We start from the raw sequence: 27,111 nt of genomic DNA, 5'->3' as shown, positions 1-27,111 counted from the left end.
GGGTCATGATAATCTCAGGGTTAGCTGTCACCTTTTATACCCCCTGAAAATCCACTCTTGCAAAGGAGAAGCCACTTCCCCAAGCATCCTATAACTGAGATTTTACAAAATTAGTAGTACCCAACATTGACTTTACAGATAGGAAACTGGAACAGAGGAAGATTTATTAATTTGCCTAAGGCGGCAGAATGAGTGCATGGTAAAGAAACAGAATTCCTGGAGTGAATTTACAGCAGTAAATAAAATAGGACTAAGGCCATTCTCTGGCCCTATGGAAGGAAGGAAGTACAGCAAAGCTTAATGGTGGTTTTTCTCCCAGAAAACAGGGCAGCTTCAGCTAGAGCTGAAGGTGCACATTCAAAGGACAAGACTAAAAAGGCAAGCTACAATAAAAGAAATTTTTTAGATATTATAGTTAAAACTATTCCCATGGGGAACAGGGAGCCAGAGATGTGGCAGAATTCCCACCCATGGACATTTCCAAACTAGACTGGACTTGGCTGTCTATTCCTTGGGACTTGATGTGTAGCTAATCTTTGCATTTATTCAATGTTCCACTCTAATATTTGGCTGTAGTTCTCCAGCATCTTGCTGCTTGCAAGACTTTGTATTTGTATGAAAGTACCATTTTAATTCTGCTATATGAAGTGGAAGCAGCAACACACACAACTTTGCTCTGATCACTCCTTGTTTACAGCAGCCTTGGCCAACCAACAACTCAAAGATGTATCCATCCCACAAGACAATTTTGCCTGGTCCCTTGAAATGCAAGGCAATCAGAAGATGAACCGAACTCACGGTATAATTTATGTGTCATAAAGTTGAGGATGAGATAGATCAAGTATGGAAGTCAGGTGAGCTGTGCATCCCATAATATGATTGTGTTGGCCTAGCCTTCAAGCATGGGATTAGGAAAAAATAAGACCCTTCAAATACTAAACATGTCCTCTGCATTTTATATCCAGTAGCATGTTATACTGCTAGACTAGGAAAATTTAATTTGCATCTTAACTCTCATTTAGTCAAATTTCTCGTCTGAGGAATGTAACAGAATGTGGAAGGGGTACTAGCACATTACAAACCCCACAGTAGTGCCATAAAGTCTTAGCTGACAAAACATGAAGCTAATGAATTGATTAATGCTGTTATCAGAGTGGGCTTACCCTTAGAAAATTCAACAGATCAGGGCACTAATTTTATGTCTTCTCTGCTAAATGAGGTGTGCAAGCTTTTAAAATTTCCCCCTTCACACAGAGTTTTGTATCAGCCAGAAACAGATGGGCTTGTAGAATACTTTAATCAAACAGTTAGGCAGATGCTAAGAAAATTCATCAGCAGTGAACCAAAACATTGGGATAAATTGTTACCTTTTGTTTAGTTTGTCTATGGGGAGGTCTCTTCATCAATTGGATGCTCCCCATACCTTTCCGAAAATGCTCAGGAGGCACTCCAAAGTTGTGCTGTTTGCAAATTATCCAACATTGGCAGCATCACATTTTCACCCAGATAACATCCTTTATAATTATGTTGTTCAGATATGTAAATCAAGGCCCTGATCCTGCAGATAGATCCACACAACTGGAAGGATACAGTGTGTACACGAATGACAGCAACAGTCAGAATTCAAACCAGGTAATCTTTATGAAATATTGAGGCAGAGGACTGATGAAGCTGAACAATTCTCAATACAAAAGCAGTGACATTGAGTCAAAGGTATTTATTAGTCTCTTTTATGCTCCTCTCAATGGACAATCCATTCCCTGCAACAACTTAGAGTAGCGTTAGGACAGGGAAGAGATGGATTTGCACATGCAGCAGTATCATATGAGTTCATTTCCCATTTTTTTAGCAGATCTGGACTAGGTTATTCATGGCTAACTCAATAGACAAGACGACTGTTCAAGGCTGCTGGTTTAGGGTTAGGCATGTGAGCCTGAATTGACCTCATAGCAACATACTCAGACTGCATATGGTCCTGGAAATGTAAAGTCTCATGAAACACAATTTTTAGTGGCTCAGGTTCTTTCTTACACTGCCAGGTATCTAGAATGTCACTCCACTGATCTATAACATTAAGCAGAAAAGTAGTGTTACTGTGTCGTGATGGCCAACAAAAGACGTGGAATATAATTAAAACTTTCTAATTCATCTATTTAATTTTCAGTTATACGCTGTATCTGACTACCCAGGAGGCTACCCAGCCACTGTGAGAAACTTTAGCTGATAAGATGTCTGTAGAAATACCAATGAAACAGTGTCAAGCAAAACTGTGTGTGTATATATATACACACACACAGTCTTTAGGAGCCCCAGTTCTGTTGAAAATTATGAGAATGTACAAAAGTGAAAAATGTGGCTCTGTGACTGCTCTAAGTATATATTAACTTAGGCTAATGTATAGTTCAAATTATTCTTTGCATGCAAAAGGTTGTTAGTAAAGCTCTTCAAAGTGTTGGTCAAAATCAAAATATCATAAAGAAGAAAAGTTGATCTATATTGCTCTAAGATGAACCTTTCAATTTCCAGTCTCTACCCAAAGAGAACACCTGTTAACTTTTTTCTTTTACAAACTTTACATTTTCTAGAATTTACATCCAGTTAAGTTTGGTTCCAAAATGTCATATAGAAATTAGAAGAATCAAAAAGTTCCTTTCTGATCTATTGTAGTAAATTGTTGCAAAAGGACAGGGAAGAACTAACTCTTTTAATTTTGGAAAGCAAATGGAGGAAAAGAAAGAGGAAGAACTGGCCATTCAGCAAATATTCATGAATGATTCATGAATACTTCAGGTTACCATGAAATTGCAGTTTTTGGCACCCAGCTAAAAATAAATGGAAACTAAAAGCAAAGCAAATATCATGTAAGAAGAGGGTCATCAGGCTAATAAATCTGAAGCCAAGTTTTGAAAGGAAATTTGGCACCCTTCAAGGCACATGGGTAAGAAAAAAAGTGAAAAAAGGATAATTAAATTTTAGATACCTTTTAGAAAATTTAAAAGCCAGCATCCTTCAGATTCAAATAGTTTCTTCCCATCCTAGTTTTGTAATTTTGTGGAAGAAGTATGCTGTATTGAGAATATCTATTTTCTCTTTCCTTTTTCTGTATGTTTCCCTTCTTGATGTTTTCCTTTCCCCATTATTTTAAAAAGCAAGCCTTCTGAGAATTCTGAAGTTAAATATTTGAACTCACTTCAGAAGATCACAGGAGTTGCTTCTTTTTTCATTCTTTCCTTACTTAATTCTATTATTTAATGTTATCAGGTTGAATAGATTTATTTTTTTTTAATAACCAAGAAGAAAAGGCGGATAGGGACAAATAGATAAATTTTAAAAGCTTGTACCTAACAGGATTGTGGCTACCTCAGAAAAGTTGCATAAGAACGTGTCTGTTCATCTGTGATAAATATTATCTTCACTTCTTGCTAAGGAATCGAGTCCCTCTCAGAGGACTTTTGAGCAGCTCTACTTCCCGCTGTGAAGAGCTTAGTGCAGCTCTCAGCAGTGCAGCCCATAGTGAAGCTCTTTGCAACTCACTGTTGCCTTAAGCTGGGTAATATTCTGGTTTGAGCAGCAGCTCCACAGCCTGATTCAATACTCCTTCTCTCTGAGCAAGGAAAAGGCAGCAGAACTATACGTCTCCTTTTCTCTGGAGGCAATATGAAAATGGATCTTGAATGTTGTTACGCAATGCCTCGGGATGGTCTCGTGCAGCATCTGGGGGAACTCTCCGGGAAAATTACTGTCTTCAGTCTGTCCTGTCTTGTAAGTGCATGATTTGGAAGAATTTAAAGAGAAGGTGGGATAAAATGATCTTTCATCAGATAAATTTAGTTCTTTAAATTATGTGCAAATCACTTGTCAAGACAGGTCCTTTTATGCTCTTGTTAGATGTTATTCAGTAACTCGATGTTGGTGCAAAAAGATTTAAGTATGAAGGTGTCGCAGGAAATATTTTCTGTGACCAAAACATTAATATTTTGCTAATCAGCCCTAAAATGTGGGGTTGGAAGCAATTCTTTGCCTACATCAGCTGAACTAAATGTTGTCCACACAGAAGAACAGTGACCTCACCGTCTTTCTGCCATCAGAATGATTGGTTTGCTTGGTGCTGGGTGTTAACCTTTTCTTTTCTCTATTTTATGCAAAAATATCCTTGCATGAAAGTTTGAGTGTAAGGAACTCTGCCTACCAATATTAAACTGGCAAAGAACTAAAAGCATAGGAGACATCCTTTTTATAACAGTGCTCAGTCCGACCCAGGGAATGAGAAACAAGACCTAACCTGCAACGCAGCACTTCTTCCCAGCTTCACCAACTCTTCATTACCCAGGGCTAAGCCAGCTATTTCCACATGGCACGAGTCAGGGCACAGGATAATAGATGTACACTCATCCATCCATCCTTGTCTTGCTGCATTCTCATGTCCCAATCGGATCATGAGGGAAGCAGAAGGAGTTCTTCATACATCTATATCCCTTTGAGGTTGGGATTATATTCTGTGTTATGTTATCAGGGAGACATCAGAAGCGTTCCCTGATTGTATGCGAGCTGGAGTTGGAAACCAGACACATTCAATCCAGAAGTTTTTCATACTCTGGGGCAAAGGAGATAAATAACATCAATCAGTACCACTTACCTCAGGGTCAGGTTAGCTTCCCATCATTGTCACACAGACAATTCTCTAAATTCTAAATACTGTTGTTCAAAGACATTTTGTTCTTTCTTTGCATGGAATTGTCTGGCCAATGTTATGCAGTAAGCAACACGATGCACAATGACAAGGGTCCCTTATATGAGCCAGGAAAAAACAGCCATCAGATGTACTGAAAAGGTTGGATTCTGAGGTAAGTAAAGCCACACATTTCTTTTTTAAATTTTCATCCTGCTTATCCTCTTTCCTCCTTTTATGGGCAAATGCTGTGTTCAGCATAGCTGGGTTTATTACTCCTTTTCCACATTATATACTTGTTTACCTAAGAGGCTCTTGCCTTCATGCTGAATTATCCAGCTGGACTTCAGGCAGGCAGCTCTCACAACGGTTAGCTTTCAAAATGCACAACTCAGCAAGAGAAGGACAAAACCAGAAAGAAACCCCCAAGTACTTGACTCCTTGCTTTAATTGCACATTGCAGGCTCTTTAAATGCCCAGAAAAGTTATCTTTATTATACTGTTTAGCTTAAGTGTTGCTCCCAGATTAATATCTAATTTAAAAGCAGCTATCATTTTCCCTTTGTAGAAATTATTTTTCATGGTAACAGCCTTCAAACTAGCTAAAAATATCCTTGCAATACGGAGCAATAAATGTTTGCAGTTATGAATCCCATTATAGTTTATGGTGATTAAAACATGAAATAGGACTTGATATTTGGTCTTTGAGACTTTTGCTGTAATTTGAAACAGACAGACCTAACAGCAAATAATGATATTTATGTCCCCTTTACCTCAGGGCTTCAAAGTGTAATGGGGATAGCTAATATCTTTCTTTTTTAAAAGAGACTTAGAAGATATCAGATATTAGGTTTGCTGTTATCCTCCTCTTAATGTCTAGTGTACGTTTCATTAAGTATTCTGACCAACTCAGTACCAAAGAAGGGGCTGAGATAGTCAGTGGTTGATGACATGTTTTTAAGAGAAAAGAAAACATGGAAGCATCTGTCCTTCACAGGTTTTGTTTTGGGTTTGGTTTTGGTTTTTAATTTTTTTTTCCCTGCCGCAACATACATACAAAAAAGATTAAATATATTGGCTAAATGAAAAGGACTGCAGTATGCAACAGCCTCCTCTAAATCAGACTTTTTGAGGGGTTTTTTTTGTGCTGTTTTTGTTTGTTTCTTTGTTTTTAAAGGAAAAAAAACCTATATGCATACCTCAAAAAAGAATCAAAAGGATGTGTGTCAGATTATGTTCTCAGGAGAGCCCTGAAGCATGCCCATCAATCTGTATCTATGCCAGGCAGTAATCAGCTCTAAAATAACACTACATAGGGAAGAGTTTTCTCACACTAAGCCATTCTTAAACACTCACGCAGCAACCTCACAAAAAGCTAACACAGCTTTCTTCCACAAATGTTCCAAGATAGAAAGTGATTTCATTATTCATCTATGCAGCTTTCACTTTGTATTGAGATGGACTAGAAAACTTAGACAATTAAAAGGTGATTATCCTAAAGTTCTTGCTTAATGCCTTTCAGATTTGTCATTTGACTGTGATTGTGGGAATTTGTTTGTCTTGGTTAACAGGTCTAATTTGAACATATATTTGGTATTCAGAGAAACAAACCTTAACTAATTTCAGGCGTAAGGGTTCAATTGTATTGCCAGGTAGACCTACCTGAACATATCTGGCTATTCCAGGCCTTTGTCTGACCTTTTCCATAGTACTAGCATAAGTGGATACGGGCTTTATGGGGAGGGAAAAAAACCAAAAAGAAAACCTTTCACAGCTTCATAGTCACCACAAGAAGCAGCTACTTGCGCTGTGGGCTACACGCCATGAATCAAATTCACTTGAAGCTGGTGGGAGTTTTTCAGCCACTGCCAGGCAGAGTTGGCACGGGCCCAAAAGCACACAGTTGTGGTATTTAAAAATACTTTGAACAAGTGGAGTATTATGGCAAGAGCTTTTCTAGGCTCAGACCAACCATCTCAAGCCATAATAAGGGAGTCAGCCATTTCCCCCATCTAAATACACATGCTCAGGAAAAAGAGACATGCAACACAAAAATGGGAAGGTGGGAAAGTATTAGGGTCACTTTGTAATGTCTCAGGGAGAACTCAAGCAACAGTAGCACTTACTTGTGACTCTCCCACTTATTTTTATCATTACATAAGAATGATAGCAACATTTTTATGTAATATTGAAATATAAGTTAAGGAGTTATTGACCATTTAAATATAAATGTTAAAACAAAGGGAATGACATTAAATAGTTTTTTTTAATTAAACTAATGTGATTTTGAAAAAATTTGCAATAATGCTGAATTTCTTTAAAAAGTATATTACCATAAAGTATTTCAATGTCAATGAAATTGCTTTTTCCAAAAAACAATTGTTTACCTAAAGGAAAGCAAACAAGAATCTACCATCTTAAGGATGGACATATCTTTGGGCAAGTAAGATACTCCAATGAGAGAACACAGGGCATTACACTCCATTTCTTCCAAATACCATGCTCTTGGAAATTTGTTAATGTCTTCAACTTCATTTCTCTCACCCTACTCTCCCTCTGAAGGTTTTCTCAAAAGGTTATAAAATCACATTGACAGTAATGTTTCCTGTAATGGACACCCACACAGAACAAAACTGGTCCAAGTTTTCTGGGTCTGGCTTATGAGTATGTTCAAAATGACTAGAGGAAATGGCCTTTATAAGCAAAAGGAAAAATTCTCATTCATGTAATTGTCTCTGCTCATCATGAGAGCAAGAAAAATAGCTACTATATCAGCTTTGAAGACAAAGTCATTCAAAATAGGTGAACTACATTTTAATGGATTGGTTTATTTTAGGGTAACTAGCCAAGATCTCAAAATGTTACAAGATCAAGCTTATTTTTCACTTGCCAATTTTGGTTGCAGAACATCAGCATCTGGAAAACTTTATGTGTTTTTTTTTTTTCTTTCAAGAGTAGCTACTGCAGCTAAACTGAAATCTGGTTTAGGAGAAAATCTGAATTATTTTTAAAATATATATAATTCACAATTGTCTTTGTTGGCTTTTTTTTCATTTCTCAGAATTTATCTCCAAGCAATTGCAGCAGACAGTGATCAATAGGCATGATGATTATTAGAACTGCTAGTTGTTGCTACCAGATCATATCTTCTCCTAAACAAACCAACCATGAAATTTCAGTGTGGAGTATGCCAAAAATTTGGAAAGGTAGATTCACTCCATTCCCACAGAAACAATTTAATTTTATTATAAAAGAATTAGTTCAAGTCTGAGATGCATTGAGTGATTATTTGATGCATCATTCTGGCTCTTCGTGCAACCAGATCCATCGTGAAAAGGCTGTGTGTAGGCAGCTAATTCTAGGAGGAGGTAGTATTTCTGTAATAAATCTCATAAGGACTAAAGCTTGTGAAAATGCCTACCATATACCACTTTAATTGACTGTTGAAGAGAATATCAGAAAAAAAAAAGGCTTAACAATGTTTCGATATACATTGTGGCTCAGTCACACCCTGCCATGTTCAATACAGTAGTTTTAGAAGTTCAGGGTGCCAGAAGCAAGTAATCATACTCCATGTTGAACCTATGCACCCTTGTTTGTTGGCTTACAAACAAAAGCCTATTATTAAATGCAAAGCTAGTGTCAGTGCCAAAAGTGATCGTGAACAATCTGCCACTGAGAAGACAAAGAATTCTGAAAGTTATTGTTTCTATGGTAACGCTGACTTGGACAACCTACTACAAAAATGAATAATTTCTCTATTCCTTTATGGTGAGACATACAGGTAGTGAGAACACTGGTGGAATAAACATGGACAAACACCCACAGCCTATCTGATCAAGTATGCTTTGATACTGAACACAAGTCTGTCAAGCCTAGCTTTTTGAGGATATTTAGAAAAGCAGTAAGTACACAGTTAAGTACATTACTGGTTCTGTGCATTACTCTCTCATGGAGTATAAATCAGTTTATACACACACATGCCATCCAGCATAGTACATTTAGTTGCCATGCAATGCCTACACTGCTTTTACTTGCAATTTTAGGAGATACCCTTGCAATCAGCTATAGAATTTAGTCTGTTCTTTTAATCTCATTTATATCAGTCCTCAGGAGGATTGTTTCCTGGAAATCAGCACTAAGAAAGTATTGGAGAGGAGTTTACCTGCATATAATTAGTTACTCCCTGTATCTGAGGTATGCTGCAGTGTAAGCCAAGAATAAAAACCTCATTACTAGGTATTTTAGTCAAGACCTTGCATAATTGATTTATCTCCATCAAGAAAACTGTCTCCATTGTCCCAAAGTTCTGCTAATGTTCCTAGAGAGAATTCAGTATGCATAGTGTAAGACAGGCATGGAAATACTTATGAAGTTTGGTAAAAACCATCTGAATGCCAGAAAAGCTTACAACTGTAATTTTGAGGCACACTATGTAAGTATGGTCCTCTGTACACCTCTGCTTAAATCTTCCCTCAGAAATTTCTGTATGCATGTCATCAAGACAGCTCCAGAATTATATATTTAAAACATCTTCCATTCAAATTGCCTGGTTCTTCCCAAAGATCTCCCTTTTATGTGGGATCCTAAAGCCTATTCGTTGGCCAGCACGTGTTGTATCCCGGGATACTCTAATTCTACACAAGTTTGGGAATACTTTGACCTTCAAACATACAAAGAAACATCACAGCTTATATTAGAAGGTCTTGATATCAAGTCACAGATGTGATACTAATTCACACAAGCCTTGCCCATTTTAAGTGACACATTGTCAGTGAGAGCCCATTATGATGTACATCCAAATCATCATATTTTGACATCCCATTTCCCAAGCACCTTTGTTCCCAGAGCCAGCCAATGCATCTGCACTTAACATTTCAAACAGCAGCACCTTGTCTCCCAGTAGTATCTCAGCTGTGCAGTATTTTATCATAATTCTTCAGTATGACACTACTGAGAAGGTGCATAATCCAACAGTAAGATGAGGAACTTCGAGTTGTGAATCATACCTGAGTCTGTTACACCTCCCCCAAAAGATTATTTCTGCAGGCTTAAACTAAGGCTGCTACCATATTGAAGCTTGGCCTCTTTATATCAGCTAAGGGTGCACCTCTTTTATCTGAAGTTTTCCCTCTCTTGCCCAGATGTGTCATCTGAAATCAGATGATGATTCCAAGAGCACCACTGACTTGTCAGCAAAAGAGCAATAGCCCAGCACTGTAATGCCTGCCAGTAACTGCCAAAAAGAGGAATTTTCCTGCAAATGGAGTAGGTTTTCTTGCATTTTAGTAAGTGCCAAGATCTATGGGCAGCTGACCTTCAGCGTCTGTGAAAATTGTCCCTTTATGGATGGAAGAACTACATCTACCTTCATGGTGGTGTTGGGTGTGAAAGAGGCATGCCAGTTTAAGACCAAATTAACCACCCATGCTTCACTGCTTGCCTGTAATGACCCTTGCAGTCTGTTCTAGAGTAGACCTCATGATATCTTCCAATGGGGGGAAAAATACAAAAAATTTTGCAAGTAGAATGTATTTGAGAGTATCCTCAGGACCATATGCGCATTATCTCCACATAACCCATCTATCACAAACAGACAGATAAAGAATCCTTCCTCGAAAGGTCACAAAACATCCTGACACCAAAGCATCCAGGATTTGTGGACAGCTTGAATTCAGACAGTTTGAACTGCATATAGAGACAGCCTTGAATGGACAGTGCTTTAAAATCGTTCTCAGAACCAGGCTACACCACAAGCACTGTGAATCCAGCCTGCTCCCAAAGCACCACTTCAGGTGAGAATAATAAATGATATACCTGTTTTAAAAAGTTGTTCTTGCATAGAAAATTATATTCACATTTCTCTAAAGGATTACAGCCTGCAAGGCAAAATTTACAAAGGCAATCCTTAAAAACACCACATGGTTTATGGTTTAGCTTGAGAGAATCGACACACCAAATAAAATGCAAGGAAGCAGAAAAGCATGTCATTCTCAATGTAGCAAGTTGTTTTATGAAATGCAAATAAACAATTTCAAAGCATTTTATTGTCTGAAGTGTTTTTGATACTTATCAAATGGTAAACACTCCTACCACTCCTTGAAATGTTAGACGTATTAAGCATTAGATATACAGATCACATGGAGAGGCTGCCTTACTCTTCTAACAGTGTCAGACATTGAAATATTTTTTGCCTTTATTATGTTAATATTCTTCAGCAATCTGAGCACGGATAATCCCACTTTCCTTTACAACCCTCCTCTCTTCCTATGCTTGATTGGCTTCATGTATTTTCGGAGGAGAACGTAATACCAATAATTATCTCAAAGAAAACCTGCTACGGTCACTTCCAGCTGGTGGAGATGTGGTTTGAGGTATGATGTAGAGTTTCAAAAGCAACGTTATATTGTAAAACAAGACCTTTTTGAAAGGCCTGTAGACTCACTCATGTTTGGAGTTGCCCTGCAATGTCATTTAGCTTCTCAGTACCTTTTCAAGTTCTTGTAGAAGTACAAGGATGATCAAAGGTACAGAACTGCATCAGCATGATGAGTGTGAAATAGACTTTTCAGCCTGGAAGAAAGATGAGTGAAGAAGTACATGACAGATGCCATCAGTGGCACACAAAAGATAAAAAGATAACAAGTCATTCATTGTCGCTTTCAATAGAATGAAATATAAAGCAGGCAGATCCAAAATAAGCATGCATTTTCAAAGTGTATAGTTAAAACAGTACTCCTTGCCACAGGCAGCCGTGCATCAAACTTTTAGAAGTATTCAAAAGGCAATTGAAGAAGTTGAAGACATTTATAAAATAAATTCACTGTGGGTTATTAAGTAAAGACACTTCTGCTGGTTAGTGGGACTCTGAACAGAAATTTCCTCAAGCTGGGAGAAAACACTCCAGAAAAGAATCACAGCTTATTTCCCCTGCTCCTGTACTTTTATCCACTTATCAAATACTAGTCACGGTGAGTGACAGAATACAAGGCTAGATGCATGCTTCATCTAAGGCACTACAGCCATTCCCTTAGTGCAACTGTGTGGAAAATTACCATATACTGCCTGGAAAATATAAGGAAAAAAATAACTATATTTTCATGTTAGGAACAGACTTTTCTAAATGCCTTGCAACCTCACTTGGAGTATGGAATTGTACTGAAGCATACACATTGATAAACAAGAATGCATTCATTTTCCTATATCTGTCTTTATGTAGATTCTGTACAAAGAAATCTGACCAGACACTTTGCACAATTAAAATAAGATTGTTTGGGACCTGGAAATACAGCCTTTTAATCAAGGGAAGAGAGGGATTTCAAACTCTTGAAAATAGCCTTGTTGTAAAGCAGTTATCTGTCTCTAGCTATTGTTCCATTGTGATGGTATGCAATGCCTAATCCCATAAGCCTTCTATTTTCTACCTTTAGAAATGGATGGGTGTTAGCACCATGTGCATCAGAGACCACCAACAAAAGGATCCATCAGGTGTTACCATAACATTCAACAGATTTGTTGTCATATACTAGTTGAGGGCTGCTACCACTCAGCAACTAGACTAGCAGATTGAGGGAATACTTTTGGTTCTGTCATTCATTGTTAAAAAAAATTAGGCAAGGGAACCCCCAAAAGAAGATTGAATAAGTAGTCTGGTTTATGATAAAATTTGAAAGTACAGAATGAAACAGCATCCCTAGTTACCCCACTATATCACTATTTGCAAAAGAGGTAGAATACATTTAGAAATTCACTTAGAATTTGCTAACACTAAGCAAAGTTATAGTTAACTGAGATCAAGTAGATCTCATGCATCATTGGAAAAAAAAACCCCAAATCTTGTATTTCTCCTTTATAGGCCACTAAGGCCAAATTTCTCTCTAACCAAGATAGGTCAGATCCACCTCAGGACTGCCAAAATTGCATGAGGTGAGAAGTACAGGGCAATCACATTCCTTATTACTCCTTTCTGCCATTTTTGCTTGCTCTCTTCCTCAGTTCTCTAAGTGGCTAAATCTAGAGTAAGTTAACATTGGGTTAGATTACACAAATCAATTTTTTAATTTTTTGTATTACCAAGTAATTTTTTTGTCATAGTTCCTGGCCCAGCAACTGTCTGGCTATGTTTTGTTGCTTGCAAGGCAGGTGGAATTTGAATAACCCCTAAGTTGGAGGCACAGTCACTGCATGGTAATACATTTTTTTCCCCGTGAATGTAAGTTAAATAACTATCATCTGTAACATACATAACAAACTCTGCTGGAAGATCCACTGCTCAGTGTCAGAACTGGATGTTTTTCAGATGGATAATCTTTAGCTAAAATAGGTTTTTCAGGATTCAAACCAGATAACTGGTAGAACTGTTCTCACCTTGTAAAGAAATTTGGGTCACAAGTCATAGTGTCCCTTATGTCTTAAAAAATCCTCTCTGTATAATGTAACTGCACACAAACTAGATTTATCCTGCTATAAAGAGGGTACGAGGACCCTGAAAAACCTGGTGATTTTGGCTGAAGGATTCTTTTATTATCCAGTGCTGATGTCATGCTTAACATGTCTTATTGTCATATGACAATATCAGAGGAAAACTTCCCCAACTGGGACAAAAAATGAATTTACATATCTCCATTGTTCTGTGGAGTAACTTGTTCAAGTAGGTGTCCAGCTACAGAAAGTGACAGCAAATTATGTAGTAAATTGCTGTGAATATGCATCTGAGGTCTTCTCAATGTCACATATTCAAAATGTGCACCAGTAAGTGATAAAATTATTGGTCCTAATAAAGAAGCTTTAGTTGAAGTTCCATGAGCCAAACTGTACAGAAAGATAAATCATCATAAGCTACCCTTTGGCTCGAAGAACACTTTGAATTTATGAACTAACCAGCTATCAACTCAAAGCTAGCTCTTCAGGCTCACAAATTGGAGATATTGGAAATGATAGACCTGCTTTTTAAAAATGACTGTGTTTGCATGTGTCTGACTTAAAGCCTCTCAAACAATTCTGATGAGAAGGAGGGAGTTTATTCTTCCAAATACCCTGCATTGTAAAGATAAAGCTTTGGCCTAGATAGCTGCCTACAACATTTTTCAGCATTATGGTAAAGAAATGAACTACCAGAAGCTAACTTATCTGTGTTGCTACTAGGAAGGCCAACTACTTCAGAGGCCTTGGAATAATCACTTATATCTCTTCTCCCTCTTCTCTCACTTTCCCTGCAATTTCTCCTCTTGCTCATTTAATGAATCTTGAATTAATAGTTGTGGAGTGAGGAAAACCACATTCAAAGTTTAAATTTCTGCATAAAAATACAGAAGAAATTCATATGGCCAGCTATGTGCTCCCTGACAAAAAACCCAAAATACCAAACTAATGTGTCCCTGGATAAAAACTTGATCTTCCACATTCAGACACGTAAGGATCTGTCTCATCTCACTTCTTAGTGGAAGATACTTGCATCAAAGTTGAAGTGACAAATAACCCCCTTGGCATTCATAGCAAATGCTTTATGGATCAAGGTGAACTACGCTGACAATGATTCATGTCTATGTAATACCTTACTGCATGGGATATGTTTACATTTATAGCTATGTCAGGATCTAGAACATCAGTTAATGTGAAAATTATGCATTTAGGTTTGGTTAATACAGTGTAAATACTAGATAGGTGGAGTGAAAAAGTGCATTTAGCTTTTTCAGTAGAGTTTCTAAAGGCAGCTTAACATTTTTAGTTAGTGACTACATTATTAATGATTAAATGTGCTTTTATTATAGAAATAGTTAGATAAAACACTTTGACATTTTGAATACAATGAAAAATTCCACCTGTTCTCCAGTCTTTGCTTTTATTGCAAAAGGCTGTGCTTTTACAGCAGATCTATTTATTACAAATAGTCTTGCTATAACTTCTTATATTAGTATCTTTGCTACATATAACCAAGTATGTTCATGCCACTATACTCAACACCATCCTCTGACCCTGAAGGTTTTAAAGTCTTTCCAGGAGGAAAAGAAGTGTTTCTCTGTATATGACACTATATGTAGTGTATATATATATACACTATATATATACTGCCTTGCAAGAAAAAAAAAGTCTTGCTCTGGGGTTTACTTGTCTCTTCGTAGCATCCTCAAGACATACCAGTTGAGCAATGATAATATTTCTCTACTGATCTTAAAACAACTGATTACACAAGTTTGTCTATAGGAGATTTTTGAGGGTGTGGGCTTTAAAGAGTTCTTGTGACTAATATTGTCAGCTCTAGAAGCACAAATGAATGAGTCAAGTTGGCATATTCCCAGGTTTGGTAGCTGCTAATGAAACTTGTGGGATGTCCATGATTCAGGTGAGTATCTACACAGATAGCTACAGTTTTGTTGTCATTCCTGTTACTCATGAAAATCTGTGTGCAAAGGAAACAAAATGTCAATGTCTAAAAGAGTCCATAAGAAGTTTAAGATTGAGGTTGTAAGAATATTTCTGAAAGGAAAATAAGCTACAGTCAAGTGTCTATTGCAGGCTTAATAGTAAAGAGTCTATTTGACACGAATGAAGCTGCAACATGAATGAAAACATTTCTAGAAAATATAAGAACCAAGTAATGAGTGTGCTGGCTAATGCACCAGAGGCAAATACAAAGGGTCAGTGGAATCTAATTGGCAATCTGTGCCAGTCTCAGCCATTATGCAAACTGGTCATTAGCAGCATAAGACCTTTCTACTTCTAAGTCAGTCTTAGTTTTGCTTATGTGGAATAATTTTTGTATCAATCTATCAGAATAATTTCTTATACAAAGTCTTACTGTTTCACCGTTATTCCCTCTGATGAACATGTCCCTTTAGGGACCTTAGATAATCTACCACTGCTGACCACTAATTCCCCCCCACCCCCATTTTTTTGTCCTCCTATTGACTTTCAAACAGAAATAAAGGTGGGTTTGAGTTAGTTAGAAAGAAAATCATGACTGTATAATCTCAGGGCTAGATTGCTCAACTGGAAGGGAAAGTCCTGGGAAGCCAACCCTCTACCAGTGAGATTTACCTGATGATTAGTTCATGTAACATGAATATTTACAAAAAGTCCTTATAACAAAGGTCATAGGAGTTTGACTCCAAGGTATGCAAATGAATTTTTTTCTGCAGTATTTCTTTCAAACACTTTGCAATTCCCTGTTGGCATGCACACATGCAAGTGCATCCTCAAGATCAATGCAACATAAATATGTTTTATTCACATTTTATATAATCCCACAACTTTATTTTTGGTTGATGGATAACAAATCCCCACTTTTTTGTACTCATGCTAGTACAGAAATACACAAACATAAAACAAGTTCTTACACATAATTCTAATTCCTAGAGAATTAAAAAATTCCCTTCACAAATAACCTCAATTCCAAGGCAGTTGAAGTCAACCTAGGATTATGAAACATGCATTATTTATTTTCCCTATGATTGCTAAACCTGATTTAATCTGTTTATAAAGGAGGAATTCAGTTTTATTTACCTTTTATTAAAAAAGATCCCTGTGCTGCAGAATGTTTTACCTTGAAATTATGACCCTTGCCTCTTAAATGGAATCCAGTGAGAAAAACCCCTCCTCTGAGTTAACCACAGTCATATTTCATTTATTGTTGGGCTTTATAATCATATTTTCTACCCATTATTAATTTGTAATTAAGAAGCAATGAGTAAAAATTATTGCAAGATTTCACTTCTGCCCCAATTAACAGTTTGGATTTTGCTTTGGGGTCTTCTTTACAAATAAGTTGTCAAACTAAATGATGTGGCAAGTTACCTATATTTAGCAACCTATAATTTTAGCTCGTGTTTTACTGGTTGAAAACATGAGCAACTGACATCACTGCAGACAGCAGGAAAGAAGAATGAACTAATATAAAAATCCCCAATAGCGTGCATTAATCTTCCCTGACTAAAACCCTCTATCTGGCCTTTCTTTGAAAAGGCAAAGACTTTCAAACTGATTAAACCTAGAGGCAAGCCTTTTTTGCATATATTTTGAACAAAATCCAAAACTGCCCTAAACTTCAGTCTTAAATTTAGCTGTGATCAAATTCTTCTCAGATAGTTATATACCAGTATGGAATTCTTCCAACTTTTTTCCATATTACTCAAAATATAATTATCTTGGAGTCCAGTTTTTATAAATCAAAGTATGCTTGCACTTCTTTGGTTTCTTCAGATGTTCTAAAATTGTTCTTCAAAACATGATTTATACTACGAAGTTTGGTAGAGTTTTGCCATTAGAAATAAAGCATGGTATACACCTACTCTGAGTAGAAAGTGTACATATTTTATATGGGGAGAGTTCCTACAGCAGCTTGAAAAACTAATCAGCTTCTTCCTTTTTCTCAGCACTATAACTGTGTTCTTCCCTATTTCTCACTTATTTCAATGGACTTCTAGAACGCTGAAGGGCTCACAAAGAATGACACAATGGATAAACGTAAAGGTAATAAATCAGAACAAAGATATGGTAGGCAAAATGTAGGCAGAAACATAACCAAAGCAACCTTGATACCCAAGAAGTTCAAAATCAGTTTAAAAGCAACTGTTAAGACCCAGAGGGAGAGGGTAAGAACTAGAGAAGTCAACACTAGTCTGATTTACCTCAAGTCACTGCAAGCTCCGCTCCTGCCTTGAATATCACATGTAGTGAATTAATAAAAGACTACATCTGTACTCAACAGTTTTCCAAGCTGCTTAAAGGATTTTGATTGTCAATGCAATTCCCATCAGAAATTTGCCTTCAGAGCTAAATTTGGAAGTCAGTTTGAAAGTCTCATTTCTGAGAGCAGGGACCACAGTTTGGACTGAGCATTACACTATAGTTATTCCAAACAGAAAGAAGTCACTCCATTTAAGATGCTAATGAAAGTCAGAAATCTTCATTGGCTTAATAGCAGGACATAGCACTATCCAGTCAGCATGGCTTACTGAACAAAAAATTCTTACTATGAAGTGACTGATTAACATAACAATGAATGAAAATTAGTGCTGGTTGGGATATTTTTGAGGTGTAATCTGACTTCTCTGTGCCTCTGTCTAGCTGGAGACAGATGATATCCACTCTTGACATCAAAGAATACTACAAAAAAGGCTGTTAAACATAGCTTTAACATTGCAACAATTTTGCATATTATAACTTCCAACTAGTATAAGTTGACAGGCTCCTGGGAGTTCTGCAGTGTTTTCCAAATACTAATTTTAATACTTTGTAATAAAATTGTTTATGTGATGTGTTGGCATAATTGCTTGCAGATACAAATTAAGAAGTTATTTCCTAAGCTGTGAAGAACTGAAATCCTATGGCATAAAAGTAGGAGTAAATAAATACTGCAATATATTTTGTAGAGCATTTTAATGCACCATGTATCACACATATCGGAAGAAACGCACTACTTCCCTTGCTTTCCTGGATTCACTCCTAGAGAAGGTAGGGTTACCTTCTGTTAACCTAACCTGCAATCCAGTGTCCTGGATACAAACTCCTTTGTATTTTACCTCTATAGGTCTCACCAGGTCTATGAAATAAGACACTGAATCATATTGGTGATGCTGGCAAAGAAAAAAAGCTTTATAGCTAGAACTGGATAAGGCTAAGGCAAAACAATGAGCACCTTAATATCTGCCTGAAGTCAAAGTGCTCTTGCCAGCCCTTTTTGCCAAATGCCACTTTATTATTCCAAGAAATTCAGAGTAAGTGGGGTCCTCTGAAACACATAAAAAATATCTCCTGTCCATAGCTAGACTTGTTAGAATAAGGTTGTTTTCTGTGTAGACAGATAATGTTTAGCTCTCCTGATCAACCTAGCTGCAAGGCCCTGAACATCTCTTCATAACATGTTTGTAAGACTTTAATGAATATACTACTAGTAATACTGAGTGGCTGTTGCCCCAAGGTTCCTATTGCTCCTGAAGAACCCCTTTCAAAGAGCAGGTCTTTGGCTCTACTGAATGGCTGTTTGAATTTATACTTAAGAGATTTTTTTAAAGCAACATGAAGTCTAAATAAATCATACCAGGGCGATTGTTTGACCTTGAATCAAAGTGCCATAGCAGAGCTTATGTCCACACACCCCAACTCTTTTTTTTCCCCCCCTCAGAACTGTCAAACATTCAAATTGCCGATGGAAACAGCATGTGCCACATGCTATGCCTTGAACCGAGCACAAACATCACCTGGAGAGTTGTGTGTTTGCTGGCCCAGGCCAGGGCTGCAGAGTGGACTGAGCAGCTTGGCTCATCCCAGGCCAGTGCAGGAACGCAGGGCCCACTTCATTTGCTAGTGCAGATGTAGCTTAAGAGACCCAAGAAATCTCATTATGAGAGGTATTTTTCTCTGGATGTCTAAGCAGTGCACAGGTCATAAAGACATGGAAGCAACTTTCATGTACAAAGAAAAAAATCAAAAGCCAAAACACCAGGTGTCTCTCTACCTGATCGTTGCACATCTACATGACTGGTTGCAAGGCAGACTTTTTCCTAATGTGTTTTTTTTGGAAGTGATATCTCTATTATATGTGTTGGGGTGAGGAGTTTTCTTCTCCTTTGAACCAGTAATGGTGCTTGGCAGTAACTCTAAGCTGCCATTCTGCACTTACTATGTCTCTCTAGGAAGCCTTCTTTGAGCTAGAGAAAAAGTTGTTCATTCAATACTTCTGTAATAAAGATACTTTCAGACTCGTTCCATAGATACAATGAGCTAAAGTGGATCACTGATGGTCTCATCACAGCTTGAGAACACAGGTCAAAGACTTTTAGTTCTAGCAACAGAGCAATGTCCAACCCACATCAACCATCGGGACTGAGCTCTACATGCCTTGTTTCCAGCTTTTTGGCAGCCATGACCTTGGCTAGTCAAAGACTTCAAGATAATCAGAGCTAATTTGTATCCAGATTATCAAAGTTACCTGTCTCAGGAGTAGCACATGTATATGAGCTCCTCATAGAACTTCATGAAGTAACATCTTCATAAGGAAACTATTTCCAAGAGCTGATGCCAATTTCCAAGTGTCATAAAAATACTGAAGTATCTATCATCTGCTACTTAATGCAACAGCAGTGCAGCTACAAGCAGGTACAGTTCACCTACCCCCTGTTGTAGCCATGTGCTACAACGGCAAGGAGATACAAAGCCTGAGGTCCAACTTCTACTCAATGCATTGGCAAACAAGCTGGCAGGAAAATTGAGGTTTCATATTTTTGTAGTTCTGATTGTGTTCAAACCATGTTAAAACAAAGAAAATAATTGCTATGAACTGAAAAATAGAAAATTGTGTTTTTTTCTGGAAATACCAATATCACCTTTCAGCTTGTTTGAACTCCACTTTAGGTTTTAGAAGAGGTCCAGCTTCTTTATATTCTAACCATACAACCCATCAGCTGACGAATGCTAATAAGAATGATGCAAATTTTCTGTAAAATTTTAGAGGAGGTAATGGTATTGGCCTAAAAGTTAGTCTACAAGGAAAAAAGAGGGCAGATAAGATTGATTACTAGCTATCTTAACTTTAACATATTAATGTCTGCAAAGAAGCTTCTAGAGCATAACATCATTTTAAGTTTGCTTCACCCTATTACAACCAGGAGAGGTATCACCCAATATCATTGCACAGAGGAAAATTAGGACATTCCACATATTCAACAATGTCACAAGCAGTTCTAAGTTTCTTTTTTTGTTTGCCTGAACTAACAATTCAAATAATAAGTTATTTATGGTAATAAGCTGTATCAAAATTGTTTTTTGTATTTATTTGATGTTTTCTGACAAATGTATTAAACCAGGACAAAAAAGATTAATCAAATGTATTATCTCATACAGGTTATTTTACTCAGATCATAAAAAATTGAACAAACTACCATGAATTAAACATTAGATGCACTTTTCCTTTTAATTCTGCATCTATCAGACTTGATAAGAAAAGAATGATCAGATACAAAGGTGTTAGGAGGAAAATAATTATAATTAAGTTCAACATAGCCAGAAGCCAACACTTCATTATAGCAGAGAAGAAATTTCATGTTAATCAGAAGGCACATCTTCTGAAATGTACAGTTTCACAGCTTTAAAAAATAAGAACTCCTTTTCCTTCTAGGCAAAAAACAGTAACAAAAAAGTTATATTCCAAGTTCTGAGGTCCTGCCAGGACCTACATACAACTATTCTATTTGGATTCCTCTGCTTTCCAAACAAGACTGCCAGATCACTTCTCTGGCATTAGAGTAGGATTTCAGATTTATTTTGCTTGTAGGTATCGCATGAAAAGCTATGTTATTCCAAATGGCAGTTGCCACTTCACTTGGCAGGTTTTTTTCTTTTTTGGATATTACTTTGAAGACAATTGCATACTAGTAGTAAATGCATCATACTTTGGGATACTACCACATATCCACAAACATCAGCCTCTACCATCAGCCTATACTTAGTTCCCCAATGGTATAACTTATAAAAGCATGGTGCTTGGTACCAATTCTTGCTCTTAGTATTTCCACTATCTCATATTCAGCTACAATGTTGTTACCCTTAATGCATATGGAGTTCTTTTAATAATAATTTGTATTTTTTTTAGATTATAAACATAGACTCTTCTTATAACTTTCTTTCCTAGATGAAGGATCTTCTAGGATAGGTCACATTGTATTTTCACCTTTGTCATTTAGTAGATTCAGCTCCCAAACATCACTGCTTTTGGAAAAACATGATGTGAGTTTCAATGAAGGTGGGAGACTGTGAAACCAGCTGGATATACACTTCAGCAGTGGATAGGCTTTTTAAATTTTTTTAAAAAGGGAAAATTAAATGAAAAAGTTCCATTACCAGATACTGGAGAGACCCATCACACACTGTTCAAACGAATTGTCAAATAAAGATACTTTTATCCACATCAAGCCATGCCCTTTGTTTCTAGTGGTTGCTTCTTCCTCTGCTATCATCTGTCTCAAGAACATACAGCTGAAAACAGGCAAAAAAAATCCCTGAAATAAGCCAACATAATTAATTTCTGCAGCACTTAGTGCACTTTCAACAGCATCAATATCTCTTGGTCCCATTCAGAGCTAAAAGGCCTACTGTATTTTATGTCAGGCAGTACACCAGTTTGAACATGCCTCTAGAGCGTATCCACAATCAAACAGCTTTGAGGTATATACCATGTTACTAGATTACTACCTTGCCAGGAGTGCATGAAACCCAACTGGCCACTGCCAGTCCAAGTGAAATATATTCTCAGAAACTCATTGGATCAAAGAAATTGCACCGACAGTTGCATTTAGCCTAAATATTGCATGTTGTGTCAACATGATCATACATTTCTAATTGCATTGTGTGACTAGAGTGGAGTTGGTGAAACTGTTTAGTGAGCAAAACATGTACCTATATCCTAACAAATGTTGAGCATCCAGCTGGACTTGAAAATCAACAGGAAAAAACCCAAAACAGTTGCTTAACCATGTCCTGTTCAGAGCGCAGCAAAGAAGAAAGGAAAGCACAACAAATCTGGCACTCACTATGTGGCTAGGAACACAGTGACAGTAAGAAATTTTCTTCTGGGCTGGGAATCCCTTCTGGGTGGCGCTTGGTGAGAATAGTGGAATTATATCCAGCTTTCTACTTAAGCAAAATCAGTGGAGCAGCACGGACAACAGGACATACAACCTGAGACTCTACAGTTAATACAGTGGCTGGTATGGCAGAAGACCACAGACCTAGCATAGCCAAGGGCCACAGAGAAGTCATTTGAGACTAACCTCAGGAATCAGCAAAACAGCGGAGTACAGAACACAGAGTAGAGCACACAACGCCAACAATACCTGGAACAACCACACCAACTGCATCAGGAGTTTCACCCACAGAATGCCTGAGGGAGGATCAGATGGGAAGCCAGCACTGCTACAGACCATCATCCACATCACAGATGAAGATGTTAAACAATAGCAACCCCAGTACTGACCCTCAGAAAAAGACCATTCAACCACCTCCTGGTTAAAATTCAAAACATTGATCATTACCCTTTCAGTTCAGCTAGTTTTCCACCCACCTTGTATGCGCACATCTGTCCATGCATCTCCAACTTGACAAAAAGGATGCTATGGAAGACCATACTGAAAATTTGCTGAAGTCAAGGTAAATGATATCTAAAAAAAAAGCAAAAAGCTTAGTCAGGCACAGTTTCCCTTGTTAAATCCACATTGCACATTGACAGTCACCTTCCCTCTGCTCATGTACCTGAAAATAGCTTCCAAGAACACTTGTTATGCAATTTTCCAAGGATCTGAAGTTCATGAGATTTATTTCACATTCTTTTCTGACCTCCCCCCTCCTTCCCCCAAGCCCTAACAAGGTGAACACAACATCTGCCATTTTTCAGCCATTAAAAACCTCACCTCCATCAGTTGGTTCCTAATATTATTGAACACTGGGAAACACATTCATAGCACAGCCCTGAGGGTTTTAATTTTACTACAGAAGTATCTGTCCCATCAAAAGTTTCCCTAGAAGTTGATGTCACTCCACCCAGCTGGTTTACAGGTAGGCCAGATAATATTAAGGTTAAAAAAATCTTATTCACTGCCTCATGTTGTTCAATAATGCAGCCTTTTCTGAGATACACCATCCTCAGATTAATATAGATTAGGGAGGAACAAAGAACAGCTGGACCCAAGTGAGAATGCTCTTTCTAAATATACACACAGAACTCAAGACATGAGTACCACATCATCATTCCTAGACAGGGAATACCTCTGCTATTATTATTCAGAAAAGTAGCTAATTATTCTCTGGAGAACCTCAAAAGACTAAACAAGCAAGTGTTTCGTGTTTGTTTTTTTTTCTCTAGTTAGTTTTTCTTATCCTTTTTCATACCTCTAATAAATAGAATTCAGAGCAGCAGGAAATATCACCTAGGCACCTATTAAGATCTCACACGTAAAAAAGATTAGATTTGGGTAAACCAAGATTAAGGCAGATCTTGTAAACACAGAGCTACTCAATATTTTGTGAGGAGGCACAGATCATAGATATTCAGGCAATTCAGAAATATCTCAGCACTTGGAGAAAACTGCTATCATTTTTAGTTATTGCAGAAAAAGAGGTCCACAGCAAATTAGAACTACTTGAATAACTAGCATAGGAAATAAGGAAAAAAAGAACAGGAGGGAAAAAAACCAAAAACCCTGAGCTTCAAGAAAAAAAAAGATTTAGAAAGCTCAATTTCTATACCTGGAATCTATAGACCTTCATCTTCAACCTTTTTCTACTACAAGAGGAGGAATTTCTAAACAAATACAGATTTTTTGAAAGAAAATACCTATGAAGTGCTCAAGCACTTCTAAATTTAATCACTTTTCTTCTCCCCCCCACCTCCCACTAGTATCCCTAAGCTCTCAAGAACTGCTTTAGTGAGCTGCTCTGCATTATATAGGGACATAGACTTCTCCCACTTCCAGCAGGCTTTACTTGCTAATTAGCCCTTAATTAAAATGAGCTGCAGCTGGTTTGAGACACTCCCCTCTCCCCAACCCCAGTGCCCTGTTTCTAATTTCAGAACTAATAAAAATTCCCACAAGCCAGCCTGGTCTGGGTACTTTTCTTGAGAGAGTGTATTCAGCATTTCTTTAGTGCTCTTTCCCCTTCCTCTCCTGTTTGTCTTCTAAGTACACAATTTTAAGAATAGCTTTTTCTCCTTGCCTTTTTTTCCCTAGTTGTTCTTTGCTGTTTAGGAAGTATTGTTGCAGTAAAGTTTTTCTTTTTTTTTTTTTTTATTTTTCCTAGCTTGGAAACTTATTTCTGTTACTGATTTGATGAGGCTTTAGGTTCAAATAGACTGAAAGACTGACAATAAAGGCTTGCTAAAGGACAGTGCAGATGTCTTACAAGATAAGATACTGCTGCCAATGCATTTTAGCTGAGGCTCATGATGTCTGTTATTCCTGCCTCTCCACTCAATTGAACCAAATTCCATTTGGTTTTTGTGATGAGGACAAACATCCACAAAGGGTGAAGCTAAAGCTCTCAAACTCAATTTGACCTTCCCTGGATTTGCGTATGTCTGCACGGATGAAAAAGCTGGGCAGTTTCTTAACTGTCTGCATGACTATGTCTCACCGTGTTTCTGAATATATATCACTGAACAAACCTCATTTCAGCTTCCTTGTTATGTTCCTGACTCACCCTCCCAAAAGTTAATCTGATATAAGGCAAGAAACACACTAAGCTCTCTAGGCAATGCTTTAAAATGGTTACTCTACTAGATAGATATATCTCTGAGTGGAATTTAAAGAAAAAAACAAAAGAAAGAAAAAATAAGGGAAAAAAGAAGTATATGTATACATTCACTTAGTTCTGAGAGCAACACGAAGTCATGGCTTACTTCTTCTGTTGAAAGAAAAAAAGAATTATTTTCCACTTAAATATAAAATTCAGTCCACAGAGCATGAGAGGCAAAAGGTGAGGAGACAAATAGTGGCTGCCCTTTCTCATTCTCTCCAGAGGAGTAGATCTTAAGTGGCATGTAATATTGAAAGACCTCCTCTGTTTATATATTGGCAACATGACTGACTCAGCTGCTGTTAGTTCTGAAAGGATGATTCTAGTCTGTGGAGCACGCAGCAAAGGACAGCTACAAACGTGGCTTTGTTAGGACCATTTTGCAGGAGCTGTGGTCTGGGCAGACTCTCTGTCTTCATCAGGAGGATTATAAACCTCTCCATTTTAGCCTGGAAGCTTCAAAAAAGCCAACGGAGAGTCTACGGTCTATAAAACACTTGTCATATATAACAGCAACACAGTAATGATTGTTCTGCGTTGGTTTCAAGCTGCTCCTGTCAATAGTACTGTGCAAAGTGGATAACTACCAATGAAGCATCGGACTCACTGTCCGTTGTCCTAATTTATAGTGAGATATCATGTTCCTTGACTTCACTTTTTGGCTTGTGAAAATGTGTAGTTGCTTGACTTCTGGCCAGACAGGACCTTACGTTATGATCGCACAGTGTAGCCTCTCCACCTTTGGCAAACTCTATATACGGTGTACGCTGATTGCAGTTTAACTCTGCAGACTTACTGTGGTTTCAAGAAGTTCTGGAAGGGTTTTATCTCAACCTTTGGAGCATTTGGATTCAGATTACGGTTTTATTTCACCAAATTCTCTGTCATGCAACAACGCATATATTTCTCTCCCAGTCAAAAGTCAGGGGTCTGGGGTTGGTTTCTTCCCTGCCCTCCACATATGAACTAAAACTCAAAATAAATGAATCATTAGACTAGTTTGGATTAATTTTGAAATATTTGATGTCATACTCATTTGTTCAAATTCAATTTTAGGATAAAAAAGGCATTACATCATTTCAAGGGAAAAAAAAAAAGAAGAAAACTTCCTTCATTCTGAAAATATAAAAATGTAAAAATATCCAGCTTTTAATTCAAAATATGTTAGTAAAAATAACAGATTTTCACAAAAACTTGCACATTCAGAAGAAATAATGAGGCCTGTAAGATCTTTTATCACGTTTCTGACCCACTGTCTTCTACTCTCATAAACACATCCATCATTTTATCTTTTATTCACATTTATCTACTCAAGCCTCTTTGCTTTGCCACTCCATCCCTAACTGTTCCAGAAAGAAATTCTGAGGTGGCTTGGGATATTTAATTGTTAATCTCCTTAGGAGGTTCCAGTGTGATGGCCCTTCTTCATAATGCTTTTTGTGTAGATGAAGGTAAAATGACATAAATATATAAACTCAAAAAGGAGGAAGGCAAAGGAGAGAGAAAGTAATAAAGACAAAGTACTAGCACAAGTATTATGGGACCAGGGAGCTACTGGTTTTCCATCCCTTGCATTGGGAGAAAAAGTCCAATATGTGCATATTTCATGTATTTATCCCCAGCTTGCTAAGAAACATGTGGAAAACCCCTTAAATGATGCCTGTCTTCATTCACAGTGGTGAAAGCTTAGACATTTAAACTCTTGATATTTGAACTGAGGCAAGATGAATCTCAAAGCTAATGCTTTTCTTGAAAGTGTATGATGTAGTAGCCACTGGACAACGATGCCTTCTCAACATACAGTTTTTTCAATACCTGCATAGTACTTTGGCCATTGGAAATCCCTTGGCCATGAAGGAAATCTGAATGATTTAACCTTAATCAAAAATAAACAATATTAAGCCACAATAAATACTTGTTTCCTCATGTGTGCTTCCATCTATGAATCACCTATGAGGTCAAAAGATCAGAATAAAAATTGTAAATAGTAAAACTTATTTTAAAATGTGTTTGTAAAAAGAACCTAACTCTGAGGAGCTGCAGGTTGAGGGATGCATTCAGATCAGGTTTAACTTGTAGAGAATGTTTCATGAGGCAGCACCAACTGCCTCTTTGTTTTCAATCAGTTTTCTAAGTAAATGCAATGCATTTTAGCATTT

The sequence above is a fragment of the Buteo buteo genome, chromosome 1 (genome assembly GCF_964188355.1).
Source record: "Buteo buteo chromosome 1, bButBut1.hap1.1, whole genome shotgun sequence".
NCBI lineage: Eukaryota > Metazoa > Chordata > Aves > Accipitriformes > Accipitridae > Buteo > Buteo buteo.
The sequence above is the reverse complement of the archived record's forward strand: the minus strand, read 5'-3'. Positions refer to the sequence as shown.